Source organism: Pelobates fuscus, chromosome 12 (assembly GCF_036172605.1).
Source record: "Pelobates fuscus isolate aPelFus1 chromosome 12, aPelFus1.pri, whole genome shotgun sequence".
Classification (NCBI taxonomy): domain Eukaryota; kingdom Metazoa; phylum Chordata; class Amphibia; order Anura; family Pelobatidae; genus Pelobates; species Pelobates fuscus.
Genome location: NC_086328.1, coordinates 79,389,775 through 79,410,561, shown reverse-complemented (window position 1 = coordinate 79,410,561; position 20,787 = coordinate 79,389,775). Strand labels below are relative to the sequence as shown.

Sequence of the window (20,787 nt, the reverse complement as noted above, 5' to 3'; positions counted from 1 at the left end):
TAGGTCCTCACTCCACGAGTAAAAGAGGATAATTTTTGGATAAGAAGATGATATACTTAGTGAAGAACTTCATATTTTGACCAATAAAGTCATAAATGGAAGGGCATTTAAGCCATCTGATATAACAATTGACACTAAGTTACCATACGTAGGCTAGGAGTCCTAAACAATCATTGGATGTGGTTAAATGTGTCCAACTATTACCTCTGTTAATATACATCTGAGGCTTTTAACTATTTTGCAATCTACAGTTCTCAGACGAACTTTATTAAAAAAAATAGACAAGGCTATTTTTTCAAATGAGCCGAGGTTCTATTTGTGTGTCGTGTTCTGTAATGCTGCAGCAATGTAATGGGGATGTAGCTCAGTGGTAGAGCGCATGCTTTGCATGTATGAGGCCCCGGGTTCAATCCCCGGCATCTCCAGGTGCAATTAATTTTAATTTAGAAGAGTCGGCATGAGTGACTTTGTTTACATAGTTCCAATGAAGAATTTATTCACCAGAAGATGAATTGTATCGAGAAAAATATGTAGGCAAAAAGTGATGTTTTCAAAATATTCACAAACTCGGCTTTAGTCACAGCTTCTTTAAATAAGTCAAAATTTTACAATTTAGTAATTATCACACAACAATGTCAACATTAGTGTATCAATCCAAAGAAAAATCTTTAAGCTCCAAATCCTCTCTTGTCTTAAAAATCCTGTGTTTGGTTTCCTTCTGAGGACAGAGTCTGCATTAGATTTTCTTATTCCCAAAGAAAATAGCATAGCGTTGCCAACTTCTCTAAGTGGGTTTTTAATAGTGTATATGGCGTATCCTACTTAAATTCTAGAGTTTCGGGAAGTTTCCTTGACCTCACATTCGTAGTTTTAGTGACTTCTCATGAGAATTTCATTTCTTTGGCTACAGAAGCTTTATTAAAATTGTTTCAAGGCTGATGTTTTAGAAAAGAGTCCAACATGGACCTTCCACAGCTTGGAACGTTTAGCCGAAAAGAAAATGCAATTCAGGTTTTGATTTTGAACAATTTAGAGTTGAGTGAGCAAACTTAATTAAACATCTGCTAAGATCCTGTTCACTGCTGTCTCAGAAAATCTGGTGCCTGGTGTCCATGAGGTGTCAGTAAATCGATTATAGGTCCTCATTCCCCGAGTAAAAGAGGATAATTTTTGGATAAGAAGATGATATACTTAGTGAAGAACTTCATATTTTGACCAATAAAGTCATAAATGGAAGGGCATTTAAGCCATCTGATATAACAATTGACACTAAGTTACCATACGTAGGCTAGGAGTCCTAAACAATCATTGGATGTGGTTAAATGTGTCCAACTATTACCTCTGTTAATATACATCTGAGGCTTTTAACTATTTTGCAATCTACAGTCCTCAGACGAACTTTATTAAAAAAAATAGACAAGGCTATTTTTTCGAATGAGCCGAGGTTCTATTTGTGTGTCGTGTTCTGTAATGCTGCAGCAATGTAATGGGGATGTAGCTCAGTGGTAGAGCGCATGCTTTGCATGTATGAGGCCCCGGGTTCAATCCCCGGCATCTCCAGGTGCAATTAATTTTAATTTAGAAGAGTCGGCATGAGTTACTTTGTTTACATAGTTCCAATGAAGAATTTATTCACCAGAAGATGAATTGTATCGAGAAAAATATGTAGGCAAAAAGTGATGTTTTCAAAATATTCACAAACTCGGCTTTAGTCACAGCTTCTTTAAATAAGTCAAAATTTTACAATTTAGTAATTATCACACAACAATGTCAACATTAGTGTATCAATCCAAAGAAAAATCTTTAAGCTCCAAATCCTCTCTTGTCTTAAAAATCCTGTGTCTGGTTTCCTTCTGAGGACAGAGTCTGCATTAGATTTCCTTATTCCCAAAGAAAATAGCATAGCGTTGCCAACTTCTCTAAGTGGGGTTTTAATAGTGTATATGGCGTATCCTACTTAAATTCTAGAGTTTCGGGAAGTTTCCTTGACCTCACATTCGTAGTTTTAGTGACTTCTCATGAGAATTTCATTTCTTTGGCTACAGAAGCTTTATTAAAATTGTTTCAAGGCTGATGTTTTAGAAAAGAGTCCAACATGGACCTTCCACAGCTTGGAACGTTTAGCCGAAAAGAAAATGCAATTCAGGTTTTGATTTTGAACAATTTAGAGTTGAGTGAGCAAACTTAATTAAACATCTGCTAAGATCCTGTTCACTGCTGTCTCAGAAAATCTGGTGCCTGGTGTCCATGAGGTGTCAGTAAATCGATTATAGGTCCTCATTCCCCGAGTAAAAGAGGATAATTTTTGGATAAGAAGATGATATACTTAGTGAAGAACTTCATATTTTGACCAATAAAGTCATAAATGGAAGGGCATTTAAGCCATCTGATATAACAATTGACACTAAGTTACCATACGTAGGCTAGGAGTCCTAAACAATCATTGGATGTGGTTAAATGTGTCCAACTATTACCTCTGTTAATATACATCTGAGGCTTTTAACTATTTTGCAATCTACAGTTCTCAGACGAACTTTACTAAAAAAAATAGACAAGGCTATTTTTTCAAATGAGCCGAGGTTCTATTTGTGTGTAGTGTTCTGTAATGCTGCAGCAATGTAATGGGGATGTAGCTCAGTGGTAGAGCGCATGCTTTGCATGTATGAGGCCCCGGGTTCAATCCCCGGCATCTCCAGGTGCAATTAATTTTAATTTAGAAGAGTCGGCATGAGTGACTTTGTTTACATAGTTCCAATGAAGAATTTATTCACCAGAAGATGAATTGTATCGAGAAAAATATGTAGGCAAAAAGTGATGTTTTCAAAATATTCACAAACTCGGCTTTAGTCACAGCTTCTTTAAATAAGTCAAAATTTTACAATTTAGTAATTATCACACAACAATGTCAACATTAGTGTATCAATCCAAAGAAAAATCTTTAAGCTCCAAATCCTCTCTTGTCTTAAAAATCCTGTGTTTGGTTTCCTTCTGAGGACAGAGTCTGCATTAGATTTTCTTATTCCCAAAGAAAATAGCATAGCGTTGCCAACTTCTCTAAGTGGGTTTTTAATAGTGTATATGGCGTATCCTACTTAAATTCTAGAGTTTCGGGAAGTTTCCTTGACCTCACATTCGTAGTTTTAGTGACTTCTCATGAGAATTTCATTTCTTTGGCTACAGAAGCTTTATTAAAATTGTTTCAAGGCTGATGTTTTAGAAAAGAGTCCAACATGGACCTTCCACAGCTTGGAACGTTTAGCCGAAAAGAAAATGCAATTCAGGTTTTGATTTTGAACAATTTAGAGTTGAGTGAGCAAACTTAATTAAACATCTGCTAAGATCCTGTTCACTGCTGTCTCAGAAAATCTGGTGCCTGGTGTCCATGAGGTGTCAGTAAATCGATTATAGGTCCTCATTCCCCGAGTAAAAGAGGATCATTTTTGGATAAGAAGATGATATACTTAGTGAAGAACTTCATATTTTGACCAATAAAGTCATAAATGGAAGGGCATTTAAGCCATCTGATATAACAATTGACACTAAGTTACCATACGTAGGCTAGGAGTCCTAAACAATCATTGGATGTGGTTAAATGTGTCCAACTATTACCTCTGTTAATATACATCTGAGGCTTTTAACTATTTTGCAATCTACAGTCCTCAGACGAACTTTATTAAAAAAAATAGACAAGGCTATTTTTTCGAATGAGCCGAGGTTCTATTTGTGTGTCGTGTTCTGTAATGCTGCAGCAATGTAATGGGGATGTAGCTCAGTGGTAGAGCGCATGCTTTGCATGTATGAGGCCCCGGGTTCAATCCCCGGCATCTCCAGGTGCAATTAATTTTAATTTAGAAGAGTCGGCATGAGTTACTTTGTTTACATAGTTCCAATGAAGAATTTATTCACCAGAAGATGAATTGTATCGAGAAAAATATGTAGGCAAAAAGTGATGTTTTCAAAATATTCACAAACTCGGCTTTAGTCACAGCTTCTTTAAATAAGTCAAAATTTTACAATTTAGTAATTATCACACAACAATGTCAACATTAGTGTATCAATCCAAAGAAAAATCTTTAAGCTCCAAATCCTCTCTTGTCTTAAAAATCCTGTGTCTGGTTTCCTTCTGAGGACAGAGTCTGCATTAGATTTCCTTATTCCCAAAGAAAATAGCATAGCGTTGCCAACTTCTCTAAGTGGGGTTTTAATAGTGTATATGGCGTATCCTACTTAAATTCTAGAGTTTCGGGAAGTTTCCTTGACCTCACATTCGTAGTTTTAGTGACTTCTCATGAGAATTTCATTTCTTTGGCTACAGAAGCTTTATTAAAATTGTTTCAAGGCTGATGTTTTAGAAAAGAGTCCAACATGGACCTTCCACAGCTTGGAACGTTTAGCCGAAAAGAAAATGCAATTCAGGTTTTGATTTTGAACAATTTAGAGTTGAGTGAGCAAACTTAATTAAACATCTGCTAAGATCCTGTTCACTGCTGTCTCAGAAAATCTGGTGCCTGGTGTCCATGAGGTGTCAGTAAATCGATTATAGGTCCTCATTCCCCGAGTAAAAGAGGATAATTTTTGGATAAGAAGATGATATACTTAGTGAAGAACTTCATATTTTGACCAATAAAGTCATAAATGGAAGGGCATTTAAGCCATCTGATATAACAATTGACACTAAGTTACCATACGTAGGCTAGGAGTCCTAAACAATCATTGGATGTGGTTAAATGTGTCCAACTATTACCTCTGTTAATATACATCTGAGGCTTTTAACTATTTTGCAATCTACAGTCCTCAGACGAACTTTATTAAAAAAAAAATAGACAAGGCTATTTTTTCGAATGAGCCGAGGTTCTATTTGTGTGTCGTGTTCTGTAATGCTGCAGCAATGTAATGGGGATGTAGCTCAGTGGTAGAGCGCATGCTTTGCATGTATGAGGCCCCGGGTTCAATCCCCGGCATCTCCAGGTGCAATTAATTTTAATTTAGAAGAGTCGGCATGAGTGACTTTGTTTACATAGTTCCAATGAAGAATTTATTCACCAGAAGATGAATTGTATCGAGAAAAATATGTAGGCAAAAAGTGATGTTTTCAAAATATTCACAAACTCGGCTTTAGTCACAGCTTCTTTAAATAAGTCAAAATTTTACAATTTAGTAATTATCACACAACAATGTCAACATTAGTGTATCAATCCAAAAAAAAAAAATCTTTAAGCTCCAAATCCTCTCTTGTCTTAAAAATCCTGTGTCTGGTTTCCTTCTGAGGACAGAGTCTGCATTAGATTTCCTTATTCCCAAGGAAAATAGCATAGCGTTGCCAACTTCTCTAAGTGGGTTTTTAATAGTGTATATGGCGTATCCTACTTAAATTCTAGAGTTTCGGGAAGTTTCCTTGACCTCACATTCGTAGTTTTAGTGACTTCTCATGAGAATTTCATTTCTTTGGCTACAGAAGCTTTATTAAAATTGTTTCAAGGCTGATGTTTTAGAAAAGAGTCCAACATGGACCTTCCACAGCTTGGAACGTTTAGCCGAAAAGAAAATGCAATTCAGGTTTTGATTTTGAACAATTTAGAGTTGAGTGAGCAAACTTAATTAAACATCTGCTAAGATCCTGTTCACTGCTGTCTCAGAAAATCTGGTGCCTGGTGTCCATGAAGTGTCAGTAAATCGATTATAGGTCCTCACTCCCCGAGTAAAAGAGGATAATTTTTGGATAAGAAGATGATATACTTAGTGAAGAACTTCATATTTTGACCAATAAAGTCATAAATGAAAGGGCATTTAAGCCATCTGATATAACAATTGACACTAAGTTACCATACGTAGGCTAGGAGTCCTAAACAATCATTGGATGTGGTTAAATGTGTCCAACTATTACCTCTGTTAATATACATCTGAGGCTTTTAACTATTTTGCAATCTACAGTCCTCAGACGAACTTTATTAAAAAAAATAGACAAGGCTATTTTTTCGAATGAGCCGAGGTTCTATTTGTGTGTCGTGTTCTGTAATGCTGCAGCAATGTAATGGGGATGTAGCTCAGTGGTAGAGCGCATGCTTTGCATGTATGAGGCCCCGGGTTCAATCCCCTGCATCTCCAGGTGCAATTAATTTTAATTTAGAAGAGTCGGCATGAGTGACTTTGTTTACATAGTTCCAATGAAGAATTTATTCACCAGAAGATGAATTGTATCGAGAAAAATATGTAGGCAAAAAGTGATGTTTTCAAAATATTCACAAACTCGGCTTTAGTCACAGCTTCTTTAAATAAGTCAAAATTTTACAATTTAGTAATTATCACACAACAATGTCAACATTAGTGTATCAATCCAAAGAAAAATCTTTAAGCTCCAAATCCTCTCTTGTCTTAAAAATCCTGTGTCTGGTTTCCTTCTGAGGACAGAGTCTGCATTAGATTTCCTTATTCCCAAGGAAAATAGCATAGCGTTGCCAACTTCTCTAAGTGGGTTTTTAATAGTGTATATGGCGTATCCTACTTAAATTCTAGAGTTTCGGGAAGTTTCCTTGACCTCACATTCGTAGTTTTAGTGACTTCTCATGAGAATTTCATTTCTTTGGCTACAGAAGCTTTATTAAAATTGTTTCAAGGCTGATGTTTTAGAAAAGAGTCCAACATGGACCTTCCACAGCTTGGAACGTTTAGCCGAAAAGAAAATGCAATTCAGGTTTTGATTTTGAACAATTTAGAGTTGAGTGAGCAAACTTAATTAAACATCTGCTAAGATCCTGTTCACTGCTGTCTCAGAAAATCTGGTGCCTGGTGTCCATGAGGTGTCAGTAAATCGATTATAGGTCCTCACTCCACGAGTAAAAGAGGATAATTTTTGGATAAGAAGATGATATACTTAGTGAAGAACTTCATATTTTGACCAATAAAGTCATAAATGGAAGGGCATTTAAGCCATCTGATATAACAATTGACACTAAGTTACCATACGTAGGCTAGGAGTCCTAAACAATCATTGGATGTGGTTAAATGTATCCAACTATTACCTCTGTTAATATACATCTGAGGCTTTTAACTATTTTGCAATCTACAGTTCTCAGACGAACTTTATTAAAAAAAATAGACAAGGCTATTTTTTCAAATGAGCCGAGGTTCTATTTGTGTGTCGTGTTCTGTAATGCTGCAGCAATGTAATGGGGATGTAGCTCAGTGGTAGAGCGCATGCTTTGCATGTATGAGGCCCCGGGTTCAATCCCCGGCATCTCAAGGTGCAATTAATTTTAATTTAGAAGAGTCGGCATGAGTGACTTTGTTTACATAGTTCCAATGAAGAATTTATTCACCAGAAGATGAATTGTATCGAGAAAAATATGTAGGCAAAAAGTGATGTTTTCAAAATATTCACAAACTCGGCTTTAGTCACAGCTTCTTTAAATAAGTCAAAATTTTACAATTTAGTAATTATCACACAACAATGTCAACATTAGTGTATCAATCCAAAGAAAAATCTTTAAGCTCCAAATCCTCTCTTGTCTTAAAAATCCTGTGTTTGGTTTCCTTCTGAGGACAGAGTCTGCATTAGATTTTCTTATTCCCAAAGAAAATAGCATAGCGTTGCCAACTTCTCTAAGTGGGTTTTTAATAGTGTATATGGCGTATCCTACTTAAATTCTAGAGTTTCGGGAAGTTTCCTTGACCTCACATTCGTAGTTTTAGTGACTTCTCATGAGAATTTCATTTCTTTGGCTACAGAAGCTTTATTAAAATTGTTTCAAGGCTGATGTTTTAGAAAAGAGTCCAACATGGACCTTCCACAGCTTGGAACGTTTAGCCGAAAAGAAAATGCAATTCAGGTTTTGATTTTGAACAATTTAGAGTTGAGTGAGCAAACTTAATTAAACATCTGCTAAGATCCTGTTCACTGCTGTCTCAGAAAATCTGGTGCCTGGTGTCCATGAGGTGTCAGTAAATCGATTATTGGTCCTCATTCCCCGAGTAAAAGAGGATAATTTTTGGATAAGAAGATGATATACTTAGTGAAGAACTTCATATTTTGACCAATAAAGTCATAAATGGAAGGGCATTTAAGCCATCTGATATAACAATTGACACTAAGTTACCATACGTAGGCTAGGAGTCCTAAACAATCATTGGATGTGGTTAAATGTGTCCAACTATTACCTCTGTTAATATACATCTGAGGCTTTTAACTATTTTGCAATCTACAGTCCTCAGACGAACTTTATTAAAAAAAATAGACAAGGCTATTTTTTCGAATGAGCCGAGGTTCTATTTGTGTGTCGTGTTCTGTAATGCTGCAGCAATGTAATGGGGATGTAGCTCAGTGGTAGAGCGCATGCTTTGCATGTATGAGGCCCCGGGTTCAATCCCCGGCATCTCCAGGTGCAATTAATTTTAATTTAGAAGAGTCGGCATGAGTTACTTTGTTTACATAGTTCCAATGAAGAATTTATTCACCAGAAGATGAATTGTATCGAGAAAAATATGTAGGCAAAAAGTGATGTTTTCAAAATATTCACAAACTCGGCTTTAGTCACAGCTTCTTTAAATAAGTCAAAATTTTACAATTTAGTAATTATCACACAACAATGTCAACATTAGTGTATCAATCCAAAGAAAAATCTTTAAGCTCCAAATCCTCTCTTGTCTTAAAAATCCTGTGTCTGGTTTCCTTCTGAGGACAGAGTCTGCATTAGATTTCCTTATTCCCAAAGAAAATAGCATAGCGTTGCCAACTTCTCTAAGTGGGGTTTTAATAGTGTATATGGCGTATCCTACTTAAATTCTAGAGTTTCGGGAAGTTTCCTTGACCTCACATTCGTAGTTTTAGTGACTTCTCATGAGAATTTCATTTCTTTGGCTACAGAAGCTTTATTAAAATTGTTTCAAGGCTGATGTTTTAGAAAAGAGTAGAACATAGCTCCTTCCACAGCTTGGAACGTTTAGCCGAAAAGAAAATGCAATTCAGGTTTTGATTTTGAACAATTTAGAGTTGAGTGAGCAAACTTAATTAAACATCTGCTAAGATCCTGTTCACTGCTGTCTCAGAAAATCTGGTGCCTGGTGTCCATGAGGTGTCAGTAAATCGATTATAGGTCCTCATTCCCCGAGTAAAAGAGGATAATTTTTGGATAAGAAGATGATATACTTCGTGAAGAACTTCATATTTTGACCAATAAAGTCATAAATGGAAGGGCATTTAAGCCATCTGATATAACAATTGACACTAAGTTACCATACGTAGGCTAGGAGTCCTAAACAATCATTGGATGTGGTTAAATGTGTCCAACTATTACCTCTGTTAATATACATCTGAGGCTTTTAACTATTTTGCAATCTACAGTCCTCAGACGAACTTTATTAAAAAAAAATAGACAAGGCTATTTTTTCGAATGAGCCGAGGTTCTATTTGTGTGTCGTGTTCTGTAATGCTGCAGCAATGTAATGGGGATGTAGCTCAGTGGTAGAGCGCATGCTTTGCATGTATGAGGCCCCGGGTTCAATCCCTGGCATCTCCAGGTGCAATTAATTTTAATTTAGAAGAGTCGGCATGAGTGACTTTGTTTACATAGTTCCAATGAAGAATTTATTCACCAGAAGATGAATTGTATCGAGAAAAATATGTAGGCAAAAAGTGATGTTTTCAAAATATTCACAAACTCGGCTTTAGTCACAGCTTCTTTAAATAAGTCAAAATTTTACAATTTAGTAATTATCACACAACAATGTCAACATTAGTGTATCAATCCAAAGAAAAATCTTTAAGCTCCAAATCCTCTCTTGTCTTAAAAATCCTGTGTCTGGTTTCCTTCTGAGGACAGAGTCTGCATTAGATTTCCTTATTCCCAAGGAAAATAGCATAGCGTTGCCAACTTCTCTAAGTGGGTTTTTAATAGTGTATATGGCGTATCCTACTTAAATTCTAGAGTTTCGGGAAGTTTCCTTGACCTCACATTCGTAGTTTTAGTGACTTCTCATGAGAATTTCATTTCTTTGGCTACAGAAGCTTTATTAAAATTGTTTCAAGGCTGATGTTTTAGAAAAGAGTCCAACATGGACCTTCCACAGCTTGGAACGTTTAGCCGAAAAGAAAATGCAATTCAGGTTTTGATTTTGAACAATTTAGAGTTGAGTGAGCAAACTTAATTAAACATCTGCTAAGATCCTGTTCACTGCTGTCTCAGAAAATCTGGTGCCTGGTGTCCATGAGGTGTCAGTAAATCGATTATAGGTCCTCATTCCCCGAGTAAAAGAGGATAATTTTTGGATAAGAAGATGATATACTTAGTGAAGAACTTCATATTTTGACCAATAAAGTCATAAATGGAAGGGCATTTAAGCCATCTGATATAACAATTGACACTAAGTTACCATACGTAGGCTAGGAGTCCTAAACAATCATTGGATGTGGTTAAATGTGTCCAACTATTACCTCTGTTAATATACATCTGAGGCTTTTAACTATTTTGCAATCTACAGTCCTCAGACGAACTTTATTAAAAAAAATAGACAAGGCTATTTTTTCGAATGAGCCGAGGTTCTATTTGTGTGTCGTGTTCTGTAATGCTGCAGCAATGTAATGGGGATGTAGCTCAGTGGTAGAGCGCATGCTTTGCATGTATGAGGCCCCGGGTTCAATCCCCGGCATCTCCAGGTGCAATTAATTTTAATTTAGAAGAGTCGGCATGAGTGACTTTGTTTACATAGTTCCAATGAAGAATTTATTCACCAGAAGATGAATTGTATCGAGAAAAATATGTAGGCAAAAAGTGATGTTTTCAAAATATTCACAAACTCGGCTTTAGTCACAGCTTCTTTAAATAAGTCAAAATTTTACAATTTAGTAATTATCACACAACAATGTCAACATTAGTGTATCAATCCAAAGAAAAATCTTTAAGCTCCAAATCCTCTCTTGTCTTAAAAATCCTGTGTTTGGTTTCCTTCTGAGGACAGAGTCTGCATTAGATTTCCTTATTCCCAAAGAAAATAGCATAGCGTTGCCAACTTCTCTAAGTGGGTTTTTAATAGTGTATATGGCGTATCCTACTTAAATTCTAGAGTTTCGGGAAGTTTCCTTGACCTCACATTCGTAGTTTTAGTGACTTCTCATGAGAATTTCATTTCTTTGGCTACAGAAGCTTTATTAAAATTGTTTCAAGGCTGATGTTTTAGAAAAGAGTCCAACATGGACCTTCCACAGCTTGGAACGTTTAGCCGAAAAGAAAATGCAATTCAGGTTTTGATTTTGAACAATTTAGAGTTGAGTGAGCAAACTTAATTAAACATCTGCTAAGATCCTGTTCACTGCTGTCTCAGAAAATCTGGTGCCTGGTGTCCATGAGGTGTCAGTAAATCGATTATAGGTCCTCATTCCCCGAGTAAAAGAGGATAATTTTTGGATAAGAAGATGATATACTTAGTGAAGAACTTCATATTTTGACCAATAAAGTCATAAATGGAAGGGCATTTAAGCCATCTGATATAACAATTGACACTAAGTTACCATACGTAGGCTAGGAGTCCTAAACAATCATTGGATGTGGTTAAATGTGTCCAACTATTACCTCTGTTAATATACATCTGAGGCTTTTAACTATTTTGCAATCTACAGTCCTCAGACGAACTTTATTAAAAAAAATAGACAAGGCTATTTTTTCGAATGAGCCGAGGTTCTATTTGTGTGTCGTGTTCTGTAATGCTGCAGCAATGTAATGGGGATGTAGCTCAGTGGTAGAGCGCATGCTTTGCATGTATGAGGCCCCGGGTTCAATCCCCGGCATCTCCAGGTGCAATTAATTTTAATTTAGAAGAGTCGGCATGAGTGACTTTGTTTACATAGTTCCAATGAAGAATTTATTCACCAGAAGATGAATTGTATCGAGAAAAATATGTAGGCAAAAAGTGATGTTTTCAAAATATTCACAAACTCGGCTTTAGTCACAGCTTCTTTAAATAAGTCAAAATTTTACAATTTAGTAATTATCACACAACAATGTCAACATTAGTGTATCAATCCAAAGAAAAATCTTTAAGCTCCAAATCCTCTCTTGTCTTAAAAATCCTGTGTTTGGTTTCCTTCTGAGGACAGAGTCTGCATTAGATTTCCTTATTCCCAAAGAAAATAGCATAGCGTTGCCAACTTCTCTAAGTGGGTTTTTAATAGTGTATATGGCGTATCCTACTTAAATTCTAGAGTTTCGGGAAGTTTCCTTGACCTCACATTCGTAGTTTTAGTGACTTCTCATGAGAATTTCATTTCTTTGGCTACAGAAGCTTTATTAAAATTGTTTCAAGGCTGATGTTTTAGAAAAGAGTCCAACATGGACCTTCCACAGCTTGGAACGTTTAGCCGAAAAGAAAATGCAATTCAGGTTTTGATTTTGAACAATTTAGAGTTGAGTGAGCAAACTTAATTAAACATCTGCTAAGATCCTGTTCACTGCTGTCTCAGAAAATCTGGTGCCTGGTGTCCATGAGGTGTCAGTAAATCGATTATAGGTCCTCATTCCCCGAGTAAAAGAGGATAATTTTTGGATAAGAAGATGATATACTTAGTGAAGAACTTCATATTTTGACCAATAAAGTCATAAATGGAAGGGCATTTAAGCCATCTGATATAACAATTGACACTAAGTTACCATACGTAGGCTAGGAGTCCTAAACAATCATTGGATGTGGTTAAATGTGTCCAACTATTACCTCTGTTAATATACATCTGAGGCTTTTAACTATTTTGCAATCTACAGTCCTCAGACGAACTTTATTAAAAAAAATAGACAAGGCTATTTTTTCGAATGAGCCGAGGTTCTATTTGTGTGTCGTGTTCTGTAATGCTGCAGCAATGTAATGGGGATGTAGCTCAGTGGTAGAGCGCATGCTTTGCATGTATGAGGCCCCGGGTTCAATCCCCGGCATCTCCAGGTGCAATTAATTTTAATTTAGAAGAGTCGGCATGAGTGACTTTGTTTACATAGTTCCAATGAAGAATTTATTCACCAGAAGATGAATTGTATCGAGAAAAATATGTAGGCAAAAAGTGATGTTTTCAAAATATTCACAAACTCGGCTTTAGTCACAGCTTCTTTAAATAAGTCAAAATTTTACAATTTAGTAATTATCACACAACAATGTCAACATTAGTGTATCAATCCAAAGAAAAATCTTTAAGCTCCAAATCCTCTCTTGTCTTAAAAATCCTGTGTTTGGTTTCCTTCTGAGGACAGAGTCTGCATTAGATTTCCTTATTCCCAAAGAAAATAGCATAGCGTTGCCAACTTCTCTAAGTGGGTTTTTAATAGTGTATATGGCGTATCCTACTTAAATTCTAGAGTTTCGGGAAGTTTCCTTGACCTCACATTCGTAGTTTTAGTGACTTCTCATGAGAATTTCATTTCTTTGGCTACAGAAGCTTTATTAAAATTGTTTCAAGGCTGATGTTTTAGAAAAGAGTCCAACATGGACCTTCCACAGCTTGGAACGTTTAGCCGAAAAGAAAATGCAATTCAGGTTTTGATTTTGAACAATTTAGAGTTGAGTGAGCAAACTTAATTAAACATCTGCTAAGATCCTGTTCACTGCTGTCTCAGAAAATCTGGTGCCTGGTGTCCATGAGGTGTCAGTAAATCGATTATAGGTCCTCATTCCCCGAGTAAAAGAGGATAATTTTTGGATAAGAAGATGATATACTTAGTGAAGAACTTCATATTTTGACCAATAAAGTCATAAATGGAAGGGCATTTAAGCCATCTGATATAACAATTGACACTAAGTTACCATACGTAGGCTAGGAGTCCTAAACAATCATTGGATGTGGTTAAATGTGTCCAACTATTACCTCTGTTAATATACATCTGAGGCTTTTAACTATTTTGCAATCTACAGTCCTCAGACGAACTTTATTAAAAAAAATAGACAAGGCTATTTTTTCGAATGAGCCGAGGTTCTATTTGTGTGTCGTGTTCTGTAATGCTGCAGCAATGTAATGGGGATGTAGCTCAGTGGTAGAGCGCATGCTTTGCATGTATGAGGCCCCGGGTTCAATCCCCGGCATCTCCAGGTGCAATTAATTTTAATTTAGAAGAGTCGGCATGAGTGACTTTGTTTACATAGTTCCAATGAAGAATTTATTCACCAGAAGATGAATTGTATCGAGAAAAATATGTAGGCAAAAAGTGATGTTTTCAAAATATTCACAAACTCGGCTTTAGTCACAGCTTCTTTAAATAAGTCAAAATTTTACAATTTAGTAATTATCACACAACAATGTCAACATTAGTGTATCAATCCAAAGAAAAATCTTTAAGCTCCAAATCCTCTCTTGTCTTAAAAATCCTGTGTCTGGTTTCCTTCTGAGGACAGAGTCTGCATTAGATTTCCTTATTCCCAAAGAAAATAGCATAGCGTTGCCAACTTCTCTAAGTGGGGTTTTAATAGTGTATATGGCGTATCCTACTTAAATTCTAGAGTTTCGGGAAGTTTCCTTGACCTCACATTCGTAGTTTTAGTGACTTCTCATGAGAATTTCATTTCTTTGGCTACAGAAGCTTTATTAAAATTGTTTCAAGGCTGATGTTTTAGAAAAGAGTCCAACATGGACCTTCCACAGCTTGGAACGTTTAGCCGAAAAGAAAATGCAATTCAGGTTTTGATTTTGAACAATTTAGAGTTGAGTGAGCAAACTTAATTAAACATCTGCTAAGATCCTGTTCACTGCTGTCTCAGAAAATCTGGTGCCTGTTGTCCATGAGGTGTCAGTAAATCGATTATAGGTCCTCATTCCCCGAGTAAAAGAGGATAATTTTTGGATAAGAAGATGATATACTTAGTGAAGAACTTCATATTTTGACCAATAAAGTCATAAATGGAAGGGCATTTAAGCCATCTGATATAACAATTGACACTAAGTTACCATACGTAGGCTAGGAGTCCTAAACAATCATTGGATGTGGTTAAATGTGTCCAACTATTACCTCTGTTAATATACATCTGAGGCTTTTAACTATTTTGCAATCTACAGTCCTCAGACGAACTTTATTAAAAAAAAAATAGACAAGGCTATTTTTTCGAATGAGCCGAGGTTCTATTTGTGTGTCGTGTTCTGTAATGCTGCAGCAATGTAATGGGGATGTAGCTCAGTGGTAGAGCGCATGCTTTGCATGTATGAGGCCCCGGGTTCAATCCCCGGCATCTCCAGGTGCAATTAATTTTAATTTAGAAGAGTCGGCATGAGTGACTTTGTTTACATAGTTCCAATGAAGAATTTATTCACCAGAAGATGAATTGTATCGAGAAAAATATGTAGGCAAAAAGTGATGTTTTCAAAATATTCACAAACTCGGCTTTAGTCACAGCTTCTTTAAATAAGTCAAAATTTTACAATTTAGTAATTATCACACAACAATGTCAACATTAGTGTATCAATCCAAAAAAAAAAAATCTTTAAGCTCCAAATCCTCTCTTGTCTTAAAAATCCTGTGTCTGGTTTCCTTCTGAGGACAGAGTCTGCATTAGATTTCCTTATTCCCAAGGAAAATAGCATAGCGTTGCCAACTTCTCTAAGTGGGTTTTTAATAGTGTATATGGCGTATCCTACTTAAATTCTAGAGTTTCGGGAAGTTTCCTTGACCTCACATTCGTAGTTTTAGTGACTTCTCATGAGAATTTCATTTCTTTGGCTACAGAAGCTTTGTTAAAATTGTTTCAAGGCTGATGTTTTAGAAAAGAGTCCAACATGGACCTTCCACAGCTTGGAACGTTTAGCCGAAAAGAAAATGCAATTCAGGTTTTGATTTTGAACAATTTAGAGTTGAGTGAGCAAACTTAATTAAACATCTGCTAAGATCCTGTTCACTGCTGTCTCAGAAAATCTGGTGCCTGGTGTCCATGAAGTGTCAGTAAATCGATTATAGGTCCTCACTCCCCGAGTAAAAGAGGATAATTTTTGGATAAGAAGATGATATACTTAGTGAAGAACTTCATATTTTGACCAATAAAGTCATAAATGAAAGGGCATTTAAGCCATCTGATATAACAATTGACACTAAGTTACCATACGTAGGCTAGGAGTCCTAAACAATCATTGGATGTGGTTAAATGTGTCCAACTATTACCTCTGTTAATATACATCTGAGGCTTTTAACTATTTTGCAATCTACAGTCCTCAGACGAACTTTATTAAAAAAAATAGACAAGGCTATTTTTTCGAATGAGCCGAGGTTCTATTTGTGTGTCGTGTTCTGTAATGCTGCAGCAATGTAATGGGGATGTAGCTCAGTGGTAGAGCGCATGCTTTGCATGTATGAGGCCCCGGGTTCAATCCCCTGCATCTCCAGGTGCAATTAATTTTAATTTAGAAGAGTCGGCATGAGTGACTTTGTTTACATAGTTCCAATGAAGAATTTATTCACCAGAAGATGAATTGTATCGAGAAAAATATGTAGGCAAAAAGTGATGTTTTCAAAATATTCACAAACTCGGCTTTAGTCACAGCTTCTTTAAATAAGTCAAAATTTTACAATTTAGTAATTATCACACAACAATGTCAACATTAGTGTATCAATCCAAAGAAAAATCTTTAAGCTCCAAATCCTCTCTTGTCTTAAAAATCCTGTGTCTGGTTTCCTTCTGAGGACAGAGTCTGCATTAGATTTCCTTATTCCCAAGGAAAATAGCATAGCGTTGCCAACTTCTCTAAGTGGGTTTTTAATAGTGTATATGGCGTATCCTACTTAAATTCTAGAGTTTCGGGAAGTTTCCTTGACCTCACATTCGTAGTTTTAGTGACTTCTCATGAGAATTTCATTTCTTTGGCTACAGAAGCTTTATTAAAATTGTTTCAAGGCTGATGTTTTAGAAAAGAGTCCAACATGGACCTTCCACAGCTTGGAACGTTTAGCCGAAAAGAAAATGCAATTCAGGTTTTGATTTTGAACAATTTAGAGTTGAGTGAGCAAACTTAATTAAACATCTGCTAAGATCCTGTTCACTGCTGTCTCAGAAAATCTGGTGCCTGGTGTCCATGAGGTGTCAGTAAATCGATTATAGGTCCTCACTCCACGAGTAAAAGAGGATAATTTTTGGATAAGAAGATGATATACTTAGTGAAGAACTTCATATTTTGACCAATAAAGTCATAAATGGAAGGGCATTTAAGCCATCTGATATAACAATTGACACTAAGTTACCATACGTAGGCTAGGAGTCCTAAACAATCATTGGATGTGGTTAAATGTGTCCAACTATTACCTCTGTTAATATACATCTGAGGCTTTTAACTATTTTGCAATCTACAGTTCTCAGACGAACTTTATTAAAAAAAATAGACAAGGCTATTTTTTCAAATGAGCCGAGGTTCTATTTGTGTGTCGTGTTCTGTAATGCTGCAGCAATGTAATGGGGATGTAGCTCAGTGGTAGAGCGCATGCTTTGCATGTATGAGGCCCCGGGTTCAATCCCCGGCATCTCCAGGTGCAATTAATTTTAATTTAGAAGAGTCGGCATGAGTGACTTTGTTTACATAGTTCCAATGAAGAATTTATTCACCAGAAGATGAATTGTATCGAGAAAAATATGTAGGCAAAAAGTGATGTTTTCAAAATATTCACAAACTCGGCTTTAGTCACAGCTTCTTTAAATAAGTCAAAATTTTACAATTTAGTAATTATCACACAACAATGTCAACATTAGTGTATCAATCCAAAGAAAAATCTTTAAGCTCCAAATCCTCTCTTGTCTTAAAAATCCTGTGTTTGGTTTCCTTCTGAGGACAGAGTCTGCATTAGATTTTCTTATTCCCAAAGAAAATAGCATAGCGTTGCCAACTTCTCTAAGTGGGTTTTTAATAGTGTATATGGCGTATCCTACTTAAATTCTAGAGTTTCGGGAAGTTTCCTTGACCTCACATTCGTAGTTTTAGTGACTTCTCATGAGAATTTCATTTCTTTGGCTACAGAAGCTTTATTAAAATTGTTTCAAGGCTGATGTTTTAGAAAAGAGTCCAACATGGACCTTCCACAGCTTGGAACGTTTAGCCGAAAAGAAAATGCAATTCAGGTTTTGATTTTGAACAATTTAGAGTTGAGTGAGCAAACTTAATTAAACATCTGCTAAGATCCTGTTCACTGCTGTCTCAGAAAATCTGGTGCCTGGTGTCCATGAGGTGTCAGTAAATCGATTATAGGTCCTCATTCCCCGAGTAAAAGAGGATAATTTTTGGATAAGAAGATGATATACTTAGTGAAGAACTTCATATTTTGACCAATAAAGTCATAAATGGAAGGGCATTTAAGCCATCTGATATAACAATTGACACTAAGTTACCATACGTAGGCTAGGAGTCCTAAACAATCATTGGATGTGGTTAAATGTGTCCAACTATTACCTCTGTTAATATACATCTGAGGCTTTTAACTATTTTGCAATCTACAGTCCTCAGACGAACTTTATTAAAAAAAATAGACAAGGCTATTTTTTCGAATGAGCCGAGGTTCTATTTGTGTGTCGTGTTCTGTAATGCTGCAGCAATGTAATGAGGATGTAGCTCAGTGGTAGAGCGCATGCTTTGCATGTATGAGGCCCCGGGTTCAATCCCTGGCATCTCCAGGTGCAATTAATTTTAATTTAGAAGAGTCGGCATGAGTTACTTTGTTTACATAGTTCCAATGAAGAATTTATTCACCAGAAGATGAATTGTATCGAGAAAAATATGTAGGCAAAAAGTGATGTTTTCAAAATATTCACAAACTCGGCTTTAGTCACAGCTTCTTTAAATAAGTCAAAATTTTACAATTTAGTAATTATCACACAACAATGTCAACATTAGTGTATCAATCCAAAGAAAAATCTTTAAGCTCCAAATCCTCTCTTGTCTTAAAAATCCTGTGTCTGGTTTACTTCTGAGGACAGAGTCTGCATTAGATTTCCTTATTCCCAAAGAAAATAGCATAGCGTTGCCAACTTCTCTAAGTGGGGTTTTAATAGTGTATATGGCGTATCCTACTTAAATTCTAGAGTTTCGGGAAGTTTCCTTGACCTCACATTCGTAGTTTTAGTGACTTCTCATGAGAATTTCATTTCTTTGGCTACAGAAGCTTTATTAAAATTGTTTCAAGGCTGATGTTTTAGAAAAGAGTAGAACATAGCTCCTTCCACAGCTTGGAACGTTTAGCCGAAAAGAAAATGCAATTCAGGTTTTGATTTTGAACAATTTAGAGTTGAGTGAGCAAACTTAATTAAACATCTGCTAAGATCCTGTTCACTGCTGTCTCAGAAAATCTGGTGCCTGGTGTCCATGAGGTGTCAGTAAATCGATTATAGGTCCTCATTCCCCGAGTAAAAGAGGATAATTTTTGGATAAGAAGATGATATACTTCGTGAAGAACTTCATATTTTGACCAATAAAGTCATAAATGGAAGGGCATTTAAGCCATCTGATATAACAATTGACACTAAGTTACCATACGTAGGCTAGGAGTCCTAAACAATCATTGGATGTGGTTAAATGTGTCCAACTATTACCTCTGTTAATATACATCTGAGGCTTTTAACTATTTTGCAATCTACAGTCCTCAGACGAACTTTATTAAAAAAAAATAGACAAGGCTATTTTTTCGAATGAGCCGAGGTTCTATTTGTGTGTCGTGTTCTGTAATGCTGCAGCAATGTAATGGGGATGTAGCTCAGTGGTAGAGCGCATGCTTTGCATGTATGAGGCCCCGGGTTCAATCCCCGGCATCTCCAGGTGCAATTAATTTTAATTTAGAAGAGTCGGCATGAGTGACTTTGTTTACATAGTTCCAATGAAGAATTTATTCACCAGAAGATGAATTGTATCGAGAAAAATATGTAGGCAAAAAGTGATGTTTTCAAAATATTCACAAACTCGGCTTTAGTCACAGCTTCTTTAAATAAGTCAAAATTTTACAATTTAGTAATTATCACACAACAATGTCAACATTAGTGTATCAATCCAAAGAAAAATCTTTAAGCTCCAAATCCTCTCTTGTCTTAAAAATCCTGTGTCTGGTTTCCTTCTGAGGACAGAGTCTGCATTAGATTTCCTTATTCCCAAGGAAAATAGCATAGCGTTGCCAACTTCTCTAAGTGGGTTTTTAATAGTGTATATGGCGTATCCTACTTAAATTCTAGAGTTTCGGGAAGTTTCCTTGACCTCACATTCGTAGTTTTAGTGACTTCTCATGAGAATTTCATTTCTTTGGCTACAGAAGCTTTATTAAAATTGTTTCAAGGCTGATGTTTTAGAAAAGAGTCCAACATGGACCTTCCACAGCTTGGAACGTTTAGCCGAAAAGAAAATGCAATTCAGGTTTTGATTTTGAACAATTTAGAGTTGAGTGAGCAAACTTAATTAAACATCTGCTAAGATCCTGTTCACTGCTGTCTCAGAAAATCTGGTGCCTGGTGTCCATGAGGTGTCAGTAAATCGATTATAGGTCCTCATTCCCCGAGTAAAAGAGGATAATTTTTGGATAAGAAGATGATATATTTAGTGAAGAACTTCATATTTTGACCAATAAAGTCATAAATGGAAGGGCATTTAAGCCATCTGATATAACAATTGACACTAAGTTACCATACGTAGGCTAGGAGTCCTAAACAATCATTGGATGTGGTTAAATGTGTCCAACTATTACCTCTGTTAATATACATCTGAGGCTTTTAACTATTTTGCAATCTACAGTCCTCAGACGAACTTTATTAAAAAAAAATAGACAAGACTATTTTTTCGAATGAGCCGAGGTTCTATTTGTGTGTCGTGTTCTGTAATGCTGC

General features: G+C 36.1%; 17 non-coding genes across 17 annotated transcripts; all 17 read left to right on the top strand.

Annotated features, from left to right (window-relative positions):
* The first annotated feature begins 353 nt into the window (after window positions 1-353).
* On the top strand, window positions 354-425 carry TRNAA-UGC (transfer RNA alanine (anticodon UGC)). The gene has a single exon. It is a non-coding gene; the product is annotated as a tRNA-Ala (tRNA).
* A 1,063-nt stretch (window positions 426-1,488) lies between these two features.
* On the top strand, window positions 1,489-1,560 carry TRNAA-UGC (transfer RNA alanine (anticodon UGC)). Its single transcript has one exon. It is a non-coding gene; the product is annotated as a tRNA-Ala (tRNA).
* Window positions 1,561-2,623: 1,063 nt separating this feature from the next.
* TRNAA-UGC (transfer RNA alanine (anticodon UGC)) lies at window positions 2,624-2,695 on the top strand. The gene has a single exon. It is a non-coding gene; the product is annotated as a tRNA-Ala (tRNA).
* Window positions 2,696-3,758: 1,063 nt separating this feature from the next.
* TRNAA-UGC (transfer RNA alanine (anticodon UGC)) lies at window positions 3,759-3,830 on the top strand. The gene has a single exon. It is a non-coding gene; the product is annotated as a tRNA-Ala (tRNA).
* Window positions 3,831-4,895: 1,065 nt separating this feature from the next.
* Window positions 4,896-4,967, top strand: TRNAA-UGC (transfer RNA alanine (anticodon UGC)). The gene has a single exon. It is a non-coding gene; the product is annotated as a tRNA-Ala (tRNA).
* Window positions 4,968-6,033: 1,066 nt separating this feature from the next.
* On the top strand, window positions 6,034-6,105 carry TRNAA-UGC (transfer RNA alanine (anticodon UGC)). Its single transcript has one exon. It is a non-coding gene; the product is annotated as a tRNA-Ala (tRNA).
* Window positions 6,106-7,167: 1,062 nt separating this feature from the next.
* On the top strand, window positions 7,168-7,240 carry TRNAA-UGC (transfer RNA alanine (anticodon UGC)). The gene has a single exon. It is a non-coding gene; the product is annotated as a tRNA-Ala (tRNA).
* Window positions 7,241-8,303: 1,063 nt separating this feature from the next.
* Window positions 8,304-8,375, top strand: TRNAA-UGC (transfer RNA alanine (anticodon UGC)). Its single transcript has one exon. It is a non-coding gene; the product is annotated as a tRNA-Ala (tRNA).
* Window positions 8,376-9,440: 1,065 nt separating this feature from the next.
* Window positions 9,441-9,512, top strand: TRNAA-UGC (transfer RNA alanine (anticodon UGC)). The gene has a single exon. It is a non-coding gene; the product is annotated as a tRNA-Ala (tRNA).
* Window positions 9,513-10,575: 1,063 nt separating this feature from the next.
* On the top strand, window positions 10,576-10,647 carry TRNAA-UGC (transfer RNA alanine (anticodon UGC)). Its single transcript has one exon. It is a non-coding gene; the product is annotated as a tRNA-Ala (tRNA).
* Window positions 10,648-11,710: 1,063 nt separating this feature from the next.
* TRNAA-UGC (transfer RNA alanine (anticodon UGC)) lies at window positions 11,711-11,782 on the top strand. The gene has a single exon. It is a non-coding gene; the product is annotated as a tRNA-Ala (tRNA).
* Window positions 11,783-12,845: 1,063 nt separating this feature from the next.
* On the top strand, window positions 12,846-12,917 carry TRNAA-UGC (transfer RNA alanine (anticodon UGC)). Its single transcript has one exon. It is a non-coding gene; the product is annotated as a tRNA-Ala (tRNA).
* A 1,063-nt stretch (window positions 12,918-13,980) lies between these two features.
* TRNAA-UGC (transfer RNA alanine (anticodon UGC)) lies at window positions 13,981-14,052 on the top strand. Its single transcript has one exon. It is a non-coding gene; the product is annotated as a tRNA-Ala (tRNA).
* A 1,065-nt stretch (window positions 14,053-15,117) lies between these two features.
* Window positions 15,118-15,189, top strand: TRNAA-UGC (transfer RNA alanine (anticodon UGC)). The gene has a single exon. It is a non-coding gene; the product is annotated as a tRNA-Ala (tRNA).
* A 1,066-nt stretch (window positions 15,190-16,255) lies between these two features.
* Window positions 16,256-16,327, top strand: TRNAA-UGC (transfer RNA alanine (anticodon UGC)). Its single transcript has one exon. It is a non-coding gene; the product is annotated as a tRNA-Ala (tRNA).
* A 1,063-nt stretch (window positions 16,328-17,390) lies between these two features.
* TRNAA-UGC (transfer RNA alanine (anticodon UGC)) lies at window positions 17,391-17,462 on the top strand. Its single transcript has one exon. It is a non-coding gene; the product is annotated as a tRNA-Ala (tRNA).
* Window positions 17,463-19,662: 2,200 nt separating this feature from the next.
* On the top strand, window positions 19,663-19,734 carry TRNAA-UGC (transfer RNA alanine (anticodon UGC)). Its single transcript has one exon. It is a non-coding gene; the product is annotated as a tRNA-Ala (tRNA).
* Window positions 19,735-20,787: the final 1,053 nt, after the last annotated feature.